This window comes from Apodemus sylvaticus, chromosome 8, assembly GCF_947179515.1.
Source record: "Apodemus sylvaticus chromosome 8, mApoSyl1.1, whole genome shotgun sequence".
Classification (NCBI taxonomy): Eukaryota; Metazoa; Chordata; class Mammalia; order Rodentia; family Muridae; genus Apodemus; species Apodemus sylvaticus.
Genome location: NC_067479.1, coordinates 59,805,067 through 59,825,216, shown reverse-complemented (window position 1 = coordinate 59,825,216; position 20,150 = coordinate 59,805,067). Strand labels below are relative to the sequence as shown.

At 44.8% G+C, this 20,150-nt stretch overlaps 1 non-coding gene across 1 annotated transcript; it reads left to right on the top strand.

Annotated features, from left to right (window-relative positions):
- The first annotated feature begins 829 nt into the window (after positions 1-829).
- LOC127691771 (small nucleolar RNA SNORA17) lies at positions 830-955 on the top strand. The gene has a single exon (XR_007979360.1). It is a non-coding gene; the product is annotated as a small nucleolar RNA SNORA17 (small nucleolar RNA).
- The last annotated feature ends 19,195 nt before the right edge of the window (positions 956-20,150 follow it).

The following is a 20,150-nucleotide window of genomic DNA, read 5'->3' as shown; positions in this document are numbered from 1 at the left end:
TAAAATTCTCACTTCAGAAGCAAAGATTTGGGAATGATCACCAGCACCCACAAAACAAAACAAAACAAAACAAAAAGCTGAGCATTGTTAGTAGATGTTTGTAAACCCAGTGCTGGGGAGATAGACAGAAGATTCCCTGGGGCTCACTGGCTGGCCTTGCCCAGCCAAACTGGTAAGACCCAAGGTGGACAGCTCCTGCGGAATGACCTCAGGACCGGTTGACCTCTGGCCATCACATACACATACAATCATATTCACTCACACATGGTTATTCATACACAGTCTCTATCACCTACCTACCTATCTACCTACTTACCTAGCTACCTATCATCTACTATCTATCTATCTATCTATCTATCTATCTATCTATCTATCTATCTATCTATCTTCTTATCTAAGCACAAGGGCTCACAGTTATAATCTCCACTCAAGAGATAGTAGGAGAAAGAATGTCACCAGTTCAAAGTCAGGGCTATGGTGTTAGACTCTGTCTCAAATGCTTCCCTCCTAAACAAAAAACAAATCCCACTTCTTTTCCTAACACCAACAGCAGTCTTCCTGTGATTCTCAAGCTTGGTTAGAGTTTATATTTTGGATATTAACTTCTTTATTTCTTTTTGTTGTTGTTGTTGTTGTTGTTTTCGAGACAGGGTTTCTCTGTGTAGCCCTGGCTGTCCTGGAACTCACTCTGTAGACCAGGTTGGTCTCAAACTCAGAAATCCACCTGCCTCTGCCTCCCAAGTGCTGTGATTACAGGCGTGTGCCACCAGCGCCCAGCAACTTCTTTATTTCTTAATACATAAAAATTACAAGAAATCGCCATCAATGTCCTGCCTCTAGAAGCACTGCAGGAGAGGCTGCTGTGAGTGCATCAGTATGCGGCAGAGGGGAGAGCGGCTATGTCTAGGCTCATGTTCTGACCTATGTATATCTGAAGGATTAGTAGCCTAACATTTCCTGAACAAAGTGAGCCTGAGATGATCACCAGTCCAGTACCAGAGGACCAGAAGGGCCTCCAGGATGGGGGGCAAGCTGGAGACTAGAAGATCCCTGCCTGGGTGGGAGTGAGCCTGAGATAGATGGGCCACTTGGGGAGGCGGGATGGGAAGTGAGCCAGAGACGAACATCAGACCCGATGGCCTAGACAGGGAGCTAGCCTGAGATGACCACCAGTTTGTTACTTCACAGGTCTGGCATGGGAAGGGGAGACCAGGTCCAAGATGACCCTGGTCTCTTGATGAGCCAGCCTGGCCTGGTGCCATAATGCATGGGCAGGGTCTACCACTCCTGAGACCACTCCTGAACTGACCCCAGATACTCAGAGATCCAAGTTGCCGCTAAAAGGAGCATGTAAGTGGTGGAGAAATGGAAGAGAAAGAGAAAGGTGTGGACACAATGAAGAGAAGCAGAACTCGAGACTCAAGGATAGTGAGAAGCAGTCTGATGTGGGTAGCCAGTGATGCCACCTAGGACAATGGTGGGGTCCTGGTCTGTGCTGCTACCAAGGGCCACGTCTATGTTCATGGCCTTGCAGCAGAAGGGGTCTATCCCTAGTCTGGGCTGCCACCTAGGGATGTCTGAGGGTTGAACAGAACTGGCCCCACCCCTCACCTAGGTATCATGGGAGAGCTATGTTTGGGGGCTTGAGAGTAGGAGAGCTGACCCTACCCCTAGTCAGCTGCAGTACTCAGGAGAGTGGCCTGGAGAGATTACAGGAGTTATGGGTGAGTACCCACACCCACACCCACACCCACACCCACACCTACACCCACACCAGGATACCAGCATAGGAGAGCTGACCCTATAGGGTCATGAAAGCAGGAAAGCTGGTCCAGCCCCTGACCTGCTTCAACACTCAAGAGATCAGACCCTGCACCTCACCTGGGTAGCATAGTAGAGCCGAACCTAATAGCAGGGGCGTACGTGAGCTGGCCCCAAGGGTGTGAGCATGGGAGAGCTGGTCCCTATAACTTGTCTGTCATTCGGTGACATGGGCAAGGGAAAGATGCCCTTCCCCTAACCCCTTGCCACAAAAGAGCTGGCTCTGAGGTCATCAGAGCAGGAGAGCTTGCCCTACCCCTCATTGGCTGTAACACTCAGGAGAGCAGGCCTGCACCTTGCCTGAGTGGCAGGGTAGAGCTGACCCTGGTTGCAGGGGTTGCTGATGAGTCAGCCCAAGAGCAGGAAACCCTACAGATCCAAACTATAGGATGTCCACAACACAGGCCAACAACAGGACATCAGAGAGGATCCCCATGGAGGCTCCAGTACTAATAGTGTTGGAGAAGCCAGAGACCTTGCCTCAGATCAACAAGTGACTGCAATGACTTTGCCTGCATTTGCAGGCAAAGAAGTGTGGGCAAAAGAGTATACTGTGGGACACACTGTGATACACTACAGCTTCTGGAACAAGATTTTTTTTTCTCTGTTGGGGGACAGGTCGTAAGAGAGGATAGGGTGTACAGGGGAAGGGGAGATTAACAGGACCGAGGTGCACGATGTGAAATTCACGAAAAGAAAAACAACGATACAAAGCTTTTTGAAAAATTAAATTTCCATCAGTTGAATAAGAACCACAAAGGCATGTAAGCAACAGTTTGGATGCATTACCTGTGTGGGTTCAGTGGATCACTTTGGGCAAGTCCCCGAATGTCACTGACCACAGGGATTTCATGGACAAGATGGAGACCATTTCTTGACTTGGATTCTATATAAGTGGTGGGAAGATTGTTCTGCTGTCCAGAATACAAAGCAACAGTTGCTGGTGTTAGGTTCGTACTATGTGCTAAATGCAATGCGGACTTCATTTCAATTAACCCAAGCAAAGGGGATTCTTAGCACAAGGGATTGTCGTTTAGTTTTATAGAGAGGGAAATGAAGGTCAAATAGGTAAGCCAAGCAACAGTGCTCTCTCTGGACAGGTACAGCGAGTTGTAATAAAATCCAAAACATTTTTGAAAAATCATCAGGATCATTATCAACACTGTCAATGATAGAGTGGCCGGACAAATTGGAAGTAAATACTAAGCCAGACATCTTGGGGTTTAGGAAAAGCTTAGCAGCCAAGTTTGACCACAGATTGTACCCTTTGAGACCAACAGTGACTCCTTTAGGAATCTTTGACAAAGCCCGTTAGCATTCAGAGGAAATCCCCATCATACGGTCACCCAGCCAGCCCAGAGCTGGAGGGTCCCAGCAGTGGCCAGGCCACTGTCCCAGGCTAGCTTCCTCCACACTCAGCTGCCCCACCCCCACCCCCACAATGTTGTTAGGTATGCATTTCAGATTTTGAATGGATCTCCTTGTCTGGTGTTAATTGACAGTGAAAACCGGGTTTTCAAAGCCAAGGTCCGAGCACTGAAGGTAAGTGATCAGAAGACTGCCCTTGTAATAAATCACAGCGGCACAGGTCACAGTTCGGAGTGTGAATGCAGTATTCAATAAAGAAACACACTCCACCTTTCAGCTTCGAGCCGACCTGGCTAATTGACCCCATTGTCGTCCCTCCATTAATCATCCTGGCACATGGGGCAAGAGGCATTTTCACTCTTAGGCGCGCAGGGAGGAGGGGGGACCTCCTACACGAGGGGGTGGGGAAGGGCAGAGGGGGCAGTTATAATGGAAAAGGAAATCATAGACAATTCTGCCTTAATTAACTCATTGGATTTCCAGGTTGGCCAGCCACACTTTAGTCCGCTGAAGGAATGTGGGGGATAATGCGGGGGCTTTCATTAACTTCACACCAGGATACAGGAGTTTGGGTCTCTAACGAAAGCAGATGTGAGCATCTGTACCCCATCCAGAGAGCGGCTCTGCCAGAGGACCAGGGGGTTAGCCTAATGCTCCATCATCATTCAGTGTCATCGATCTCCCCAGACCCTGATTAATAAATTGCAGCACAAGTCTTTTACAGCGGTGACTACAATTTTATTTCGCCCATTAGAGGCGCGTCACAAAGTGTCCCAGTCTTATGGGACTGGCTTACCTTTCCCTTCAGCGCCCGCCTCGGGGCCTGGCGATGGCTCTGAGTTTGCTTGTCTGGAGACTACTCCATGGATCTATAGAGGCTGCGTGACAGGGCTGGGGAGTGGGGTGGGGGTGGATAGAGGTGGGGAGGGAGTGGGGTGGGGGTGGGGTGGGGGTGGGATGGAGGTGGGGAGGGAGTGGGAGGTTGTACTTGTGTCAGGTTTCCCCCTTTTGCTAAGCTCACCCTACATTGACCACAGGGGACGGTTAAGGCACTTCAGCGGAGGCCGATTCCAGAGGCATCTCAGGCAGGATTTGTTTCTTTAATGCAATCCAAATGTAACTTAGGCAACTGCAGTACGCCAACATTGCACTGCACTAGAAATAGACACATGTACACACACACAAGATACACGCATGTACATGCACACACACACACACACACACACATTTGAGTATCATTTGCTGTTAATTGTCAATGAACTTAGCATTTACGTTGATCCATTTATATTTTCAAAATACAAGATCTGCCCTTTACCAAGCTGCTTCAAATTAGTTCTTATTAAAAGGTCTGTTTTTCTCAATGATTAATCACTATTACTCAGGAACACAGTAGTTTCATGGTTCACAGGGACACAAGAAGCTCAGACAGTCAGAAACTTACATTTTGAGAGAGGAAGGGAGGCAGGAGGAGAGGAGACAGAAAAAGAGACAGAGAGAGATGGGAGCGTTGCTCATTTTACACTGTGGTCCTCCCCGCTGCTCCTCCTCTCCTTGTTTCATTACTGTTAATGAACTTAATTGTTTGGTTTCAAATCGCCAGCCTGAGGCGTCATCCCTCTCACTCCCGCTTAGTGCTGAGATACGGGCCTTGCTGCTCCCTGAATTGACTTGTGAGCAAATATTTCAAGTGTGTGCCCCTCTCTGACAGGCACCTGGAGGGGGAAATTTGGGCCAAAGACGCAGGGCGAAATTAGATGACGTGTTGAGAAAGACAAAGTAGGCACCTTCCGATCCCTGCCTGGTGCTGTGTGTAATCCAACCCCAGTTAACCATATTTATGGCACGTCTACTCTGCGGCTGTCATTGTGCCAGTCACTGCGTTTAGAGAGTTGATAGAAGACAGCCACTGACCCACCTCAAGTTCCTGGTTTCTGACCAGCACATGAAATAGATCAAATTTCCTTAGTTTCTCTGTTAACTGCACAACCAGAACAATAGTATTGAAATGCTAAAGCAGCTTGGCTCAGAGGAAAAATCTCTGTCTTTGGAGTCACAGAAATGGCAATAGACTCTGGACTGTCCATGTATAGTGTGGGCAGTCTTGTTTGAGCTGAATACTCTCGCTAAAGCATAGCACTGGTGGTGCCAACCTGCTTGCATATATGAACATACAGATATATACATATCTGGGCAAATCTGCTTCTGCCAGAAATGAAGACAATGCTTTAGACAGAAATTTATTATTATATATTGTTATATTATTATTATTGTTGCTGTTATTTGTGTGTATTGGGGGCATGCTTATGGTATGTATACTTATTAGCGTGTGCCCTGTGGATGCATCTGTGCATAAATGTGTGCCTGGAGAGGTGGGTGTCAGTATTAAGTGTCCCCTGTCACTCTCCACCTTAGTATTTGAGACAATGTCTCTCACTAAACCTAGTTTTCAGAGATTCAGCTAGCCTGACTGACTATGAGCCTCAGGGACCTGCCTGTCTCTCTGCTCCAAGCACTGGGGTTATGGGTGTGCACCTTCACACCTGACTTCCTATGTGGATGCAGGGATCCGAACTCAGGTCTTCACCACTGTGCAGCAGAACGGGCACTTTATCAACTGAGTCTCCTCTCCAGCCTATCACATAAGAAACTTTGAGTCAGGTATGGTGGTGCATGCTTTAATTCCATCATTTGGAAGGCAGAAGCAGGCAGATCTCTGAGTTTAAGGCCAGTCTGGTCCACAGAGAGAGTTATAGGACATACAGGACCATACAGAGAAAAAGCCTATATTGAATCCTGCTCCCCACCAGCAAAGAAAGAAAGAAAGAAAGAAAGAAAGAAAGAAAGAAAGAAAGAAAGAAAGAAAGAAAGAAAGAAAGAAAGAAAGAAAGAAAGAAAGAAAGAAAGGAAGGAAGGAAGGAAGGAAGGAAGGAAGGAAGGAAGGAAGGAAGGAAGGGAGAGAAAGAGAGAAAGAAAGAAAGAGGAAAAGAAAAAATAAAGGAATTTTGAACATATTACTGCAAAGACTGCCCATCCAAATAGTATATGAGATTAAAAAGTTTTGCAAAAGCTTAAATATGTCCTCTCTGTTACTTCTTCTGGAGAAGCAATAAACCTTAGCTTCTGAAGCAAATTCAGAACATATAATGGCACTCAGAAACTCTCTGGAAACAGCCCTGCCTTCTCCACCCAAACCTCACCTCCATGCCCGTCATATGCACACATGACTGTGACCAGGCTCTGACTGTGCTCAGTGCCGATACCACTCACTTCAGCACAGAGGATTACCAAAGGCTAAGACAGCTTAGAGCAGCACGAAGTAGAGGTGACCCTCCACTTTGTCATATAAGCCATTTCAGACTTCTTCCTAGAAACAGGAATAATGGGACATATAGATGCCACCCCAATTTACATGACGGTCATTTCCCACTAAACTCGTTGTAAATTGAGGATACGGTAAGTCAAAAGTACATTTGGTAGCCCTAATCTACAGAATGGTGTGCCTGATTGACAGGGCGCATGGAAAGAGTCAGTCATTTGCCCTCTGGATGCAGATGTGGTAAAAAGAACTGGCCTAAGGTGGTTTTGCCCAGCACTGCAAGAATATTGCAGAGCATGACAGCAACCTGGAAAGAAAATCAAAATGGAAACCAGAAGTTCCCTTTCTATTGAAAGTGTATTGTAGAGTCATAATACATAAAAGTCAGGCTGACAGTAAGTGAGGACCATCTACCTGCACAGATATGTAAAGGAGACTTTGCTGTGGGTATTGGCTCAGGTCATTTGGGAAGCAAAGTCCCACCATTTGCTATTTACAATGAAAGATCTGAGAAGGTTAGTGCTGGAATCCTGTCCAGGTCCCAACTCTTCAGAACCAGGGAGCTAATGGCTTAACACTTAGTTCAAGGCCAAAGGACCAAGAGAAGGACCCAGGATGTGTGAGGCTAGAAAGGATGGCTGCCCAGCATGAGGAGGGGGAACAAACTCATTTGTCTTCTGCCTCCTGTTCTAGCTGCTCCTTGGGGGATTGGGTGATGCCCACCTACCTGGGCAAGAGTAAAGGGTAGGCAGATTTTTTTCCAGTGTGTGTGGGTGTTTTGCCTGCGCATATATATCTGTGCACCACATTTGTGAAATGTGCACAGAGGCCAGAAATGGGTGTCAGACCCCCTGGAACTAGAATTACAGAAGGTTGTGAGCCACACATTGGTATGAGGAATCGAACCTGGATCTTCTGGAAGAGTGACCAGTGTACTTAACCATTGAGCCATCTCTCCAGCCCCTGATGGGCAGATCTTTACTGAGTGACAGATTCAGATGCTGCTCTCCTTCTGAGACCTTCACAGAGGCACACACTCCAACATAACAACTTATCAGCTATGTGGGCATTCTTGGCCCAGTCAAGTTGACATATGCAATGAACTGTCTGTCAGACATGAACCAAGACGTTGAGACGTTAAAAGAGTTGCTGGAGTTTGCACAGCTGGTTAGGATTAGTTAGCACTAAGGTTAAAGCTCAGATCTCTTGATACCAAATCCCTCTGCTCTACAAGGTTGCTTATATCCAATTACACTCAGCTTAGTCCCTTATACTATGCTGCATTAGAGTGTCCTCCAGTACTTAAATGTGTTATCATAGCTTTCTTCCTAATCTCCAGGCTTCCTCCCTAATCTCCCTTAATCCAAATCTGCACATCACCCTCCTGATTAACACACAGAAGGGTAAAACAGGATCAGGCTTCTGAACTACACCCCTGGTTCTACATGGTATCTGAAACCTCAACCTTGATGCGTCGATGCCAACTTCACACTGAAGTGCTGGGCAGAAACCAAAGAGGGGAGACAAAATTTCATATCCAAATACACTGAAAGTCTTCTAGAGGTAATTGTGCCAAAAAATCCTCAGGCAAACGGGATTTTGTTAAAGAAGGGCTGACGCTGCGGGGTGATAAAAAAGATGGCTTTGCCAAGCAAAATGGACAGGCCTGAAATCACAGCTTTTAGGGAGCCTGAGGCAGCAGGATCACAATCTGAGTTCAAGGCCAGCCTGGGCTACTTAGAGAAACGGTTTTAAAGGGCTGTGCATACAGCTCTGTAGTAGGTTTATCTAGCACATACCAGACCTGGGGTTCAATCCCAAGAAGTCCAAAAAGTAACAGTTTTTTTTTTTTTTTGTAAAAGTAGGACAGGAAGAAGGAAGACTTCATGGAAAACAGGAGACATAAGCACATGCATACACACACACATACACACATACACAAACATATACACATATATACATACACACACATACATACACATATACAAACATATATACATATATACATACATACACACAGATACACACACATACACAAACATATACACATATATACTTACACATACACAAACATATACACATATATACATACATACACACATACACACTTACACAAACATATACACATATATACATACACACATACACAAACATATACACATATATACATACATACACACATACACACACATATATATATATATACATACACACACACACACATACACACACACACACATACACACACACACTATTGTCGCCTGACTCAGAGAACTGTATCACTGGCTGTCAACCAGATTGGCACTACCTCTTAGTCTTGGCAGCTTTCCATTCCCCCCCATCATAGGCTCTGAACATATATGCACCCTACAGCCACATAGACACAGTGACTCCCAGAAAACATCTAGAAAGAAACTGGAAGAGAGCAGTATCACTGGATGCCAGGTCAAGTCTCAGCCAAGAGACTCTGTGGGTGAGAGAGAGGAAGCAGAATAAACAGACTAGCTGGGTCCTTAGGATCAGGGCAGCTGTGGACTTCATGAGTTCAGAGAGTCACAGGTCACAGAGTAAGGACACAGATGCAATAGTTACAAAACAGCTCTGACCCTTGCTTTCGGTATGAGCACATCCAGTGGTAGACCTCTGTATCAACCGAGCCAATGAGATAAGCTATTTGATTAATATCACAGAGAAGAAAGGAATTCAAAATGCATTAATAATTCAGCCTATATTTTGGCCAAATTTATGACAAAAAAATGAGCACAGAATACATTTGTAATGGCAATTCTTTTAAAACACTTTCTGTGCTTGCTTTGAGAAAAAGATTTACCCACATTTCTAGAAACGTGTATGTATAATATGTAAACTCCTAAGGACAGCCTTACTTTTAAATCTTGCGTGAGAAGTGCACACTAAGAAAAGGAAAGTCTTTATAAAACAGCCATAAATGATAAGTATAGCAAATGTGTCCTTGTAAATCAGGAACAAGAAGGGGAAGGAAGAAATGAGAGAGGCCCCGGAAGAGGCAAATTAGAAAATGGGATAGCCGTGCGAGGAAGGGGAGAAGGGAGGTGGGAGGGAGTGGGGGGTGAGGGGGTGGGGGGAGTGGGTGGGGTGGGGTGTGTGTGAGAATATACCAGCAAACTCCGCTTCTTTGAAGGCTAACCAAAACACTAACAAAAAATAAAATAAATCTCTAATCTGTCCAAAAAATTAATAAACTGAAATCAGGATCAGAAAAAAACATACATGCAGGAAATTTGGGTTAATTTGGTCAAATGTGCACTAAGGACCACACCCATGCACATATGGTCGGTGCTAATTGAACTGGGGTGGGGGGGGGAGGAGGGGAGGGGGGTGTTGTTCATTGGGACTAGAGGGTCCCAAGAGGGGCTTGAAGGGAAGTAGTGGGTGTGAACAAGTTAAAATACATTGTATGCACACATGAAATTTTCAAAGAATAAATAAAAATACTGTTTTTTTAAAATGTCACATTAAAGAGAGGTATAAATAGAGAGAGAAAAAAGAAAATCATTTTCTGCCAGAGGCAGCACCGCTCCAGACATCTCCATGACTGGGCTTTGCAGTGACTCTGCCTAGAAGACTCCAGAAGTGATTTAGAAGTGTCTTTGGCTTTTACTTCATTTGAGAACCACCTGGGCAACTTTTTTGAATTACTCACACCTTGGACTAACCCAAGAGACTCTGAGTAACTGTTTTTGAATAAGACCTAGCCCTGAGTGCTTTATCAAAAGCTCTTGGGTGTCTGTAATACAAGCCCAAGCCTGAGAACCACTGGAGCATCAGGTACCAACTAAAAAATCTGGTGCACCAGAACCTGGCCTAGGAACTACAGAACACAGCGTCCGTAACATCAAGTCTACTGTGTGCAATTCTGCTTCTAGATATGCCTCAGGGAGGTAAAACAGTCTTCTCAGGAGTATTTGCACTGCGTTCTCACAGGAGTGGTAGTCCGGACACCAAGAGGTAGCCATAAAAGTGGTGTGCAAGTGTGTGTAAAAGTGGGCGGCGGGTGGGGGGGGGGAGGGGGAAGGAAGTGTGCTCTTCATAGGCTGGGATGTTCGCCATCCCATGTCCCAGAGGATAGAGTTCCCACGGGGCTGTAGCTTCGTGACCTCCGAGGACCCCGTGCTCAGTGGAAGGGCCTGGTGGTGAGGGACAGTTCCCTTGGACCCCACTTGTTCACAGGCTCCGTAGACAGCCTCCCAGAGGTGGGAGAGAGCAGTGGCTGCCCAGGGCATTCCTGGGTGTGCAACTGCACTTTCACAGGGTGGCTGCCCAGGAGAGCCAATGTGCTCAGCCTACTGCACTGTATACTTAAAACAGTCAGAAAATTTCACTTAAATGTTTTAAGTTGAGGCTGGAGGGATAGATAGCTCAGTGGCTAAAAGCACTCACTGCTCTGCAGAAAACTTGGGTTCAGATTCTAACGCCAATACAGGGTGAGTCACAGTCATTTGTGACTCTAGTTTCAAAGGACCTGACACCCTCCCCTGGCCTCTGCAGACAACAGGCACACACAAGCAAATAAACGTGCACACACATGCACATTAAAAAATTGAAAAATAAAAATAATTAAATTCAATTAAAAGAAAACTATAATAAAGTTTATATGAAGTGTTATATGAAAAAGAATGTAAATCTTTTTTAACTATATAAGATGAAAAAATTACTAAACAGAAAAACTTCTCAAGGTGGTTCATTTTCGTAAGGATATTTGTTACTTTAAAATTAATTTATTCATATAATTTATTCTAATAAATCTCAAACATATTTTTGTGACTGAATAAAATAACTCTCTAGTTCATTGAAAAGAATAAATGCCTATCACCAGGCAAGAACAAAATAGGATTATAAAGGAAATTAAATTACTCAATACTAGCACAGATTAAAAAGATATCATGTAATAGAATATGTTAATAGTACAGGGGTAGAAAAAACACATCATTTATACAAAGTAGAAAGTTGAGAAACTCACCCTGAAGATACACAGCTCACTCCTTTAATCCCAGCCCACACCCAGGCAAAGACAGTGAATGTGAGTTCGAGGCCAGCCTGGTCTAAAATTGGATAAAGATCTCCTGAGGGTGGATCTGGGGAGATTCTTGGTGATTAAAGTCCTTGCTATACAACTGATATCCTGAGCTTGAATCCCTAGCACCCACATAAAAGTGGGGTTCACTTCCAGCATGTGACTGCAATCCCAGTGTTCTTCTGGTGAGATGGAAGATGGAGGCAAGTTAATACCCAGAAGCCCTTGGACCAGCTATCCTGGTGCACACAGCAGGAGCAGTGAGCAAGGGTTTGCTTGGCTGAGCATACTGTGCATGCCTTTAATCCCAGCACTAAGAAGGCAAAAACGGATGGATCTCTGCAAGCTCTAGACAAACACGGTCTGCAGAGGGAAACCTTGTCTCAAAAAAAAAAAAAGCCAAAAGCATGGGTTTATATATGGTGAACATAGGCTTGTAAACACACATCACATTCTCAAACACATAATATGGGGCTGGAGACACGGCTCAGCAGGTAAGAGCACTTGCTGCCCTTGCAGAGGGTAAGGGTTTGGTTCTTAGTACCTATGTTAGGTGTCTCACAACCATTTGTAACTCCAGATCTAGGGAATCTAACACTCTCTTCTGGCTTCTACAGGCATCTACATGTCACACACACACACACACACACACACACACACACACAGACAAACACACACACACACACACACACACACACACACACGCACACTACCACCACCACCACCACCACCACCACCACTACCACCACCACCAACAACAAAATTAATTAGTTAATGTCTTTTAATTTAAAGTAACAGCAAACAGCAAGTAGAGATGGATTCTTTAAGGAATCACATTCAAATCAGGATCGACTGAACAGGTTTCTGGGCATCAGGCCTTAGGGAGAGGATGACACAGCCTTGGGTACAAGGGCTTCCTTGAAGGACATCAACCTCAGAGCTGGCACTAGCTCCCTCCATGAACCCAGCACCTGGGAGAAGCTCCGAGGTGACTTTCGTTTGCAGAGGACTCAGAAACTGCACTGACAGTGCAGAGTATGGCCAGCTTTATCACATGGTAGGTTTCTGGGAACAGCATGAAAGGGAGACTCTTGAAAGCGAATGAAAAGCCAACCCAATGCCACGCGTGGGTGGGACATGTCCTAAGCTAATCTCACAACATTCTTTAAAAGCATGCTCACTGGGAAGGAGCTCCCATTATCATTACACATCATAGGAGAAAATAATCTCCAATGAGCAGTGATCACAAGCTTAAGAAAAGTGGAAGTCTGCCATACCCCAAACTCCAGGAAAAAAAGTTCTTCCAACTGAAGAATAACAACTAGATATGTTTTAAATTGTCAAAATGAATAAAGATGGTGTAAAACCACATTGAAAAAAAAAGACTGTTTTAAAAGTGGGTAGATGCAAATAAAGAATAAGACAGAATCTGAAAAAAAATATGTAAAATATAGTCACTGGACTAAAGCCTCAAAGAATAAATTAAGCAGCAAGCAAGTTTCAGATAAAATGAGCATTAGAACATTGGAAGCAAGTTCGGAGTTAATAACTCAGACTGAAGGATGCAGAATGAAAGAAACAGATAATATAAAAAAGCCATAAAGTGGTTAAGAGATATGGAAAATACAGTATAATGAGAAGGCCCAACACACATTTAATAGGAGCTCCAAAAGGCTGCAGGAAGGACCCAAGGGGTAACGGGCAAGACTTTCCCAACACGTGTTAATTCATATTACATGCATTCTAGAGCTTTACTATGCTCCCTGCTCTGCATTAGGGACTAGGGGGAAGGGAGAAAATGAAAGGAATAAAACATTCTTAAGTTTATTTTTTAATTTTGTAAACATGTGTCTTGAGTATATATGAGGACCACATGCATGCAGGAACCTTTGGAGGCCAGAAGAGGGCACTGCAGCCCATGAAACTGGAGTTATAGGCAGTTGTAAGTTACTGCATGGTTGCTGGGAACTGAACCTGGGTCCTCTGCAAGCAGTAAGAACTCTGAACTGTTGAGAAATCTCTCCAGATTCAGAAAACAACTTGAAGCACAATATGATGTATAGTTGTAAGTATCTGCTGTGTATCAAGTAGTCTCAGGCCTCTGTGACTTACAATGCTTTTTTGTCTGTTTTCCTGTATCATATGAGAGTTTCAGGTTCCCTGCAGCACTGCTCCAGACTGTGAGTTAATGGCCAATACCTCATATATGCAGGGACAGACTGAAGAGTGGGCCCCACTCAGGGAATACTCTTGTAGTGGCCAAGGACAAACAGGAAAGAAAATCTGGATGTGGTGGCCCGAAGTTGCAATGATAGTCCTAGGGAGCCAGAGACAGGAGAATCCCTGGGACCAGCTGGCCACTTAATATAGCTTAGTCAGTAAGTTCCAGACTAATGCGAAACCCTGTCTCCAAACAAACAAACAAGGTAGACAGCCTCAAAGGAACCACACCAAGGTTGTCATCTAGCCTCCACACACATATGCACACACACCCCTTAAAAATGGGGTACAGTGCTAAACAAAGAATTTTCACTTGAGAAATATCGAGTGGTTGGGAAGCACCTAAAGAAATGTTCAACATCCTTAGTCGTCAAGGAAATGCAAAGCAAAACAACCCTGAGATTTCACCTCACACCAGTCAGAATGGCTAAGAAAAATCAAAAACTTGGGAGAAAACAGGTGCTGGCATGGATGTGGAGAATGCTGGTGGGGTTGCAAGCTGGTACAACCACTCTGGAAATCAGTCTGGTGGTTCCTCAGAAAACCGGGCAAGACAATTCAGGAGGACCCCCGCTATACTACTCCTGGGCATATATCCAGAGGATTCCCCAGCATGTAATAAGGATACATGCTCCACTATGTTCATAGCAGCCCTATTTATAATAGCCAGAAGCTGGAAAGAACCCAGATGTCCCTCAACAAAGGAATGGATACAGAAAATGTGGTATATATATACACAATGGAGTACTATTCAGCCATTAGAAACAATGAATTCATGAAATTCTTAGACAAATGGATGGAGCTGGAGAACATCATCCTAAGTGAGGTAACCCAGTCTCAAAAGAACACTCATGGTATGCACTCACTGATAAGCAGATATTAGCCTAGAAGCTTGGAATATCCAAGACACAATCCACATATCAAATGATGTCCAAGAAGAAGGAAGGAGAGGCCCCTGGTCCTGGAAAGGCTCAGTGCAGCAGTGTAGGGGAATACCAGGACAGGGAAGTGGGAAGGGGTGGATTGGGGAACAGGGGGAGGGACGAGGGCTTATGGGACTTTCTGGGAGGGGGGATCCAGGAAAGGGGAAATCATTTGAAATGTAAATAAAGAATAAAAAACAAAATAAGGTAGACAGCCTCAAAGGAACCACATCAAGGTTGCCCTCTGGCCTCCACACACATATGCACACACAGAGAAGAAAAATCCAGAAAGATCCAAATGTTCATCAGCTGATAAAACAGGAAACTTTATTTAAAGGTCTACCTATGCAAAAGATTAATATACAGCCATGAAATAGTAACAAAAAAATGAACCCATGGTATGGCATGATAGATCCTGAAAACCTTTGAGTTTCAAGTCATTGAGTCGTTGAGTGATAGATGACACAGTGTGAAGCCACTTATGTGAAATGTTTAGAATAGACAAGGCTACGGAGACAGGAGCTAGGTTAGTAGTTTGCAAGAGCCTAGGGCACTGGGGGAGATTGGTAATGACTGTGGAGTTTTTCTGGGTGATTAAAAAAAATCTTGTTATTAACATGGATGGTGGTGATAGCCTAGTCACCCCTAGGTACATTAAAAGCACTGAATGGTCTATACTGAGCGGGAGAAGGGCATAGTGAGTGAATTACATCTCATTAAAGCCATTAAAACATTCCAAGGGCAGCCACTAAAAGAGTAGAAATGAAGTATGTGTTTAACTCCTAAGCCAACAGAGGTTAAGAGGCCACTAACTCACTATTCCTTCCAGGGATGCTAGGAGAAGCCTAGAGACAGCCAAGAAAGAGCAAAGAAGCAAAGATAGCACAAAATAAGAGGGTATTCAGGACCGATGAGAGAAAGTGGCGGTGCCGTCACTCAGTGTGACACTGGCGGTCACCGCTATTCAAAGAACTATCTTCCCTTCCTAGTCTTGTTAGTGTTGGGAGTCTGAGGCATCCACTTTAAGAACGCTGGGAAGGGAGGTGATGAATGGAATGGAGCACTGGGTGTGGGCTTCTTTTAGCCTATCAGATACATGCTTTATTTCCTACTGAAAAAGCAGAAACCGGCTGCCATGGTAGCACATGTCTATACGCCCAACACTGAGGAAGACAAGGCATAGGTATCATGCACTCATGGCCAGCAGCTGCTCCGAAACCAAAACAAAACGACCTCCCCACTCCCCCCACAGACAAAAAACAAACAAACAGTAAGGTCATTGTTATTACCTATTGAATCTGGGCAAGTTTACAGGTTGCTATCTTTTCTGTAGCACTTAGTACTTAAGAGATCTCTTAATCAACAATGACAACAGCACTGGCAAGACTGAGAGAAGTCTGTAGCACACATACAGAAAGGAGATTCTGTTAACATGCACCTGAAGGGCTTTAAATGATCACACTGTTTAAGATGTTAAGAAAATAACTCACATAATTATGCAGATTTGTGCTGTCCTTCAAGGCAAACATGTATGAAATTACAGTATATAAACACACAGCTATGTGCCATGTCATGTCATGAGATTTGGCTAAGGGAATCCAATACACAATGTGGTCCAACATCATTATATTGACTAGTTATGTCACAGCCATTTTAGCTTTCCAAGTACAAAATATGATATGATGTTTACAAAGCAACAAAGTCCTTGCTCTGGTGGCCCATTTCTAGAATACATCACTGTCCTGAAGTGACTTGTGACTATATGTATGATAGATGCAATGCCCATTAGTTAGTCATGAGTTGGGTAGTAAAATTTGATGTAGTTCATTAATATAAATAATTAGAAAAGAGAAGGCAGACTTCAACTTCCTAGCATTGTGTGAAAGTTATGTACCCTCTTCCCAGAGAGGCACATTTGTCTAATGCACAGATTTGTAGATCTCTGAAGGGCCCCTGGAGTACTTAAAATTCATAGCTTTGTGCTGGGGAGACGATTCAGTTCATAAAAGTGCTTGCTACTGCAGAGTTCAGATCCTAGGAATCTCGACAAAAGCAGTAACACAGGCATCTGCAATCCCAGCTCATCCTGAGGAGAGATGGGAGGCAGAGACAGGAGAATGCTTGGGAGCTGGGGGGCCAGCTAACCTGGCTTACGCAAAGGTGGAGAGGTCCTGCCCCAAACAAGATGGAAAGGGAGGGCTGACTGTGGAAAGTTGACCTCAGACCCTTGCCCATACGCCTCGATACATACATGCTCATGCCCATGCACATATAAGTGTGTGTGTATGTATATACACACACACATACATACACACATACACAATTTTTAAACTAAAATGTCACAGCTTTCATGTACACATATACATATGTGCAACAGCACCCACAAATATGGGCACATACTTGTAGGCATGTGCATGCACATGTGCTCATGCATGTGCACACACACACACACGTACACACACACAGACCAAAGGCTGAAATGTCCTCTAGGACTCAGCCTAGTTAGATCTGACAGCCCACAGTATCTTAGTCAAATTAGCAATGGCTCCTTCTCATTCAGGAGGACAGGCTTCCCAATCTTTTCTGAAGTTCCTTTCCTTCCCCCTCCCTGCTAGTCCCTGTTTTCATCAAGCAGGAAGCCTTGCATGCCTTTCCCTGCCAGCTATTCAAGAGGCCATTCCCTCTGGAGCTGGTGACACACAACCTATTAATAAGCAAACAGAATGAACTGGCTCTCTCTCCCTCGTAGTTAAATTCCTCTGCCGCCGATTTCTCAAACACTTCCCTTTAGGGTTTTCCTGTGGAGTCCCATTCATTTAAAGGGAATGTGGAAAATTGTTTAATGCTTCTTGTTGTAAGCAAATGCTGATTCCACGTGGAGAATCAAACGCCTCCCTTCTCTGTGGCTTTCCAAACCCATCTGGTGGCCCTGGCAAAGATGGAGCGTCGCTGTGCGCATGTGTGTCTCCCTTGATGGAGCGAGGAGACGGGGCCACAGCATGCAAATCTCCAATTTCACTCACAGGCCACATTTTTGCTTTGCACTTCAGCTAAGCCATGCTCTTGTGTTTTGCCTCAGTTTCCCGAGCTGTGAAATAGTGACAAGGGTCTGTTGTGTGACAAAACTTTTCCTGGGGAGACACAGTACACACATCTACTCACCCCAGATAGGAAACCCACAACAGAGTATGGGTACCGCCATAATCTAACTTGATGAATAACTGAGTTTTATCGGGGTTACTTACAGGACTATGGGTGAAAGAGTATTTACAGGAGCAGAAATGACTTTGAAGGCAGCTGCATCATCAAAGCCCACCCCGGCACAGGTGACAGCCCAGCCCAGAAAGCTGGGATCCTGAGGCAGGCACAGTGCACAGCCTGCAGGCAGCACAACGGGTTAGACCCGGTCATTTCCAGACAGCTTGGCTGGTTTCTGTTTCTTCCAGGCAATGGATCTGGTCTCAGAGTCTTTGCAGCTTGACTTGTCTGAGAGCGACCATCAGCCTTCTTTATTCTTTACTCTGGCAGGGAGGGGCCTAGTGAACCTGGTCGGTTTCAGGAACTTCCTTAAGTCATTTTCAGTTGTTTATCTTCCTGCTTTAGAAGCTTCCGGCTAGATGGGATGCTTTAATCTCAGAGGAAGCTGTTGTTAGACACCAGGATTTTAGTTTCTTACATCTTTGCTTCATCTAATTCAGCTAGCTACAGTGACTCCTCTACTCCTGGCCTGGCTGTAATACAGTGGAAATGACAGTAAAGCTGGAATGCTTCCTATCATTTTAGATGCCAAAGAAAGATATGGAGATAAGGTCAACAGAAAACTCTGGGCTCTGAAGCTGTGCCCACTGGTGAGATAGTGATATGCCTATTATGAGGGAAACCAACTTCTTTCTGATTGGATTTGAAGCGTGCTCCATATTTTAGTTGGGATTTTGTTGCTGTGAAGAGACACCACGACCAAGGCAACTCATATAAAGGCAAATATTTAATTGGGGCTGGCTTACAGTTTCAGAGGATCAGTCTATTATCATCATGATGGGAAGCACGGCATGTGTGGGCAGACATGGAGAAGGAGCTGAGAGTTTGCCATCTACAGAAGCTTGATCTGAAGACAACCAGGAAGAGATTGTCTCCCACAGATAGTCTGCAGCAGTGTCTCTTCTGCCTTGGGTGGGATTTAAGCATAAGACCTCAAAGACCATTCTTACAATGATACACTTCCTCCAACAAGGCCACACCTCTTAACAGTGCCACTTGCCACGGGCCAGTCATATTCAAACCACCACACTTCTCAAAAGGAATTAATATTAATACTGTACACTTAGTCAAAAACCCGTAGCTCAGAAGGTCAGAAGCCTTAGTGGGGAAGCCTACTACTATGTTTTCCTGAACAGATATGTCAAACTGTGTTCTAAATATTTGTCTTTGTACTTAGGGATTAGTGCTGCTCTCACTCTTGGCCAGAGAAGCTTCCGTTTGCAGTGAGTGATGGATGGCTAATCCAGAGACTCCTAACTGGTCAAAGTGCTGAGAAAAGTGAGTGTCAAGCAATTAGCCTTAAATGACACATCTGTACCTCTACTCCCACCCCAGGTTCAGAGAGCACAGCAGAAGAGGGATAGAAAGACGTAAGAGCCAGTCGAAAAACTGCTGTGGCATACTGTCTTCCGGACATGACACAGCTGTGGCCCCCGTGAAATAACAGCAGTCATGGCTACCACACCAGACTAAGCTCATTGGTGTTCTATTATGGATTGAGGAGGGGTTCATGAGGCCACCCACTTCCCTGAGGAGCTAATGGGCTATTAATGGTTTCTGATGCTGGTGGAGTAGGCACTCATTCATTACTGTTATGTATCTGGGGCTGGTGTCTATGCGAGGGAGTCATAGTCATTAGTGTTACAGCCACTGGTAAGTTGCTGTCCCACGGTAAATAACCCCTTACCCACACTCATGGGAGCAACCATAATTAGATGCAGTGAGCTACAAAAGAAAGAGGAAAGTGGGAGAGAGAACTTGGTGGGGAGAAGAAAGGGTTCAGTGGGAGGGAGAAAAGAAAAAGAAAGGGTAATTGAGGGGCTAGGATCAAAGCAAACTGTGTGTGTGTGTGTGTGAGAGAGAGAGAGAGAGAGAGAGAGAGAGAGAGAGAGAGAGAGAGAGAGAGCAAGAGAGAGAGAGAGACAGACAGACAGACAGAGAGATAGGCAGAGAGATAGGGGAAAAACAAAGGCAGGGAGACACAGAGAGAGACTGTGAAAGCCAAAATCAAAACCTAAAGTAGTGACACACACCTTTAATCCCAGCAGTTGGGAGTCAGAGGCAGGCAGATCTCTAGTTCAAAACCAGCCTGGTCTACAGAGCAAGTTCTAAGACAGCTCTGATGAGCTGCACAGAAAATTTCTGCCTCAAATACAAAACAAAACAAATCAAACAAACAAACATGACAAAA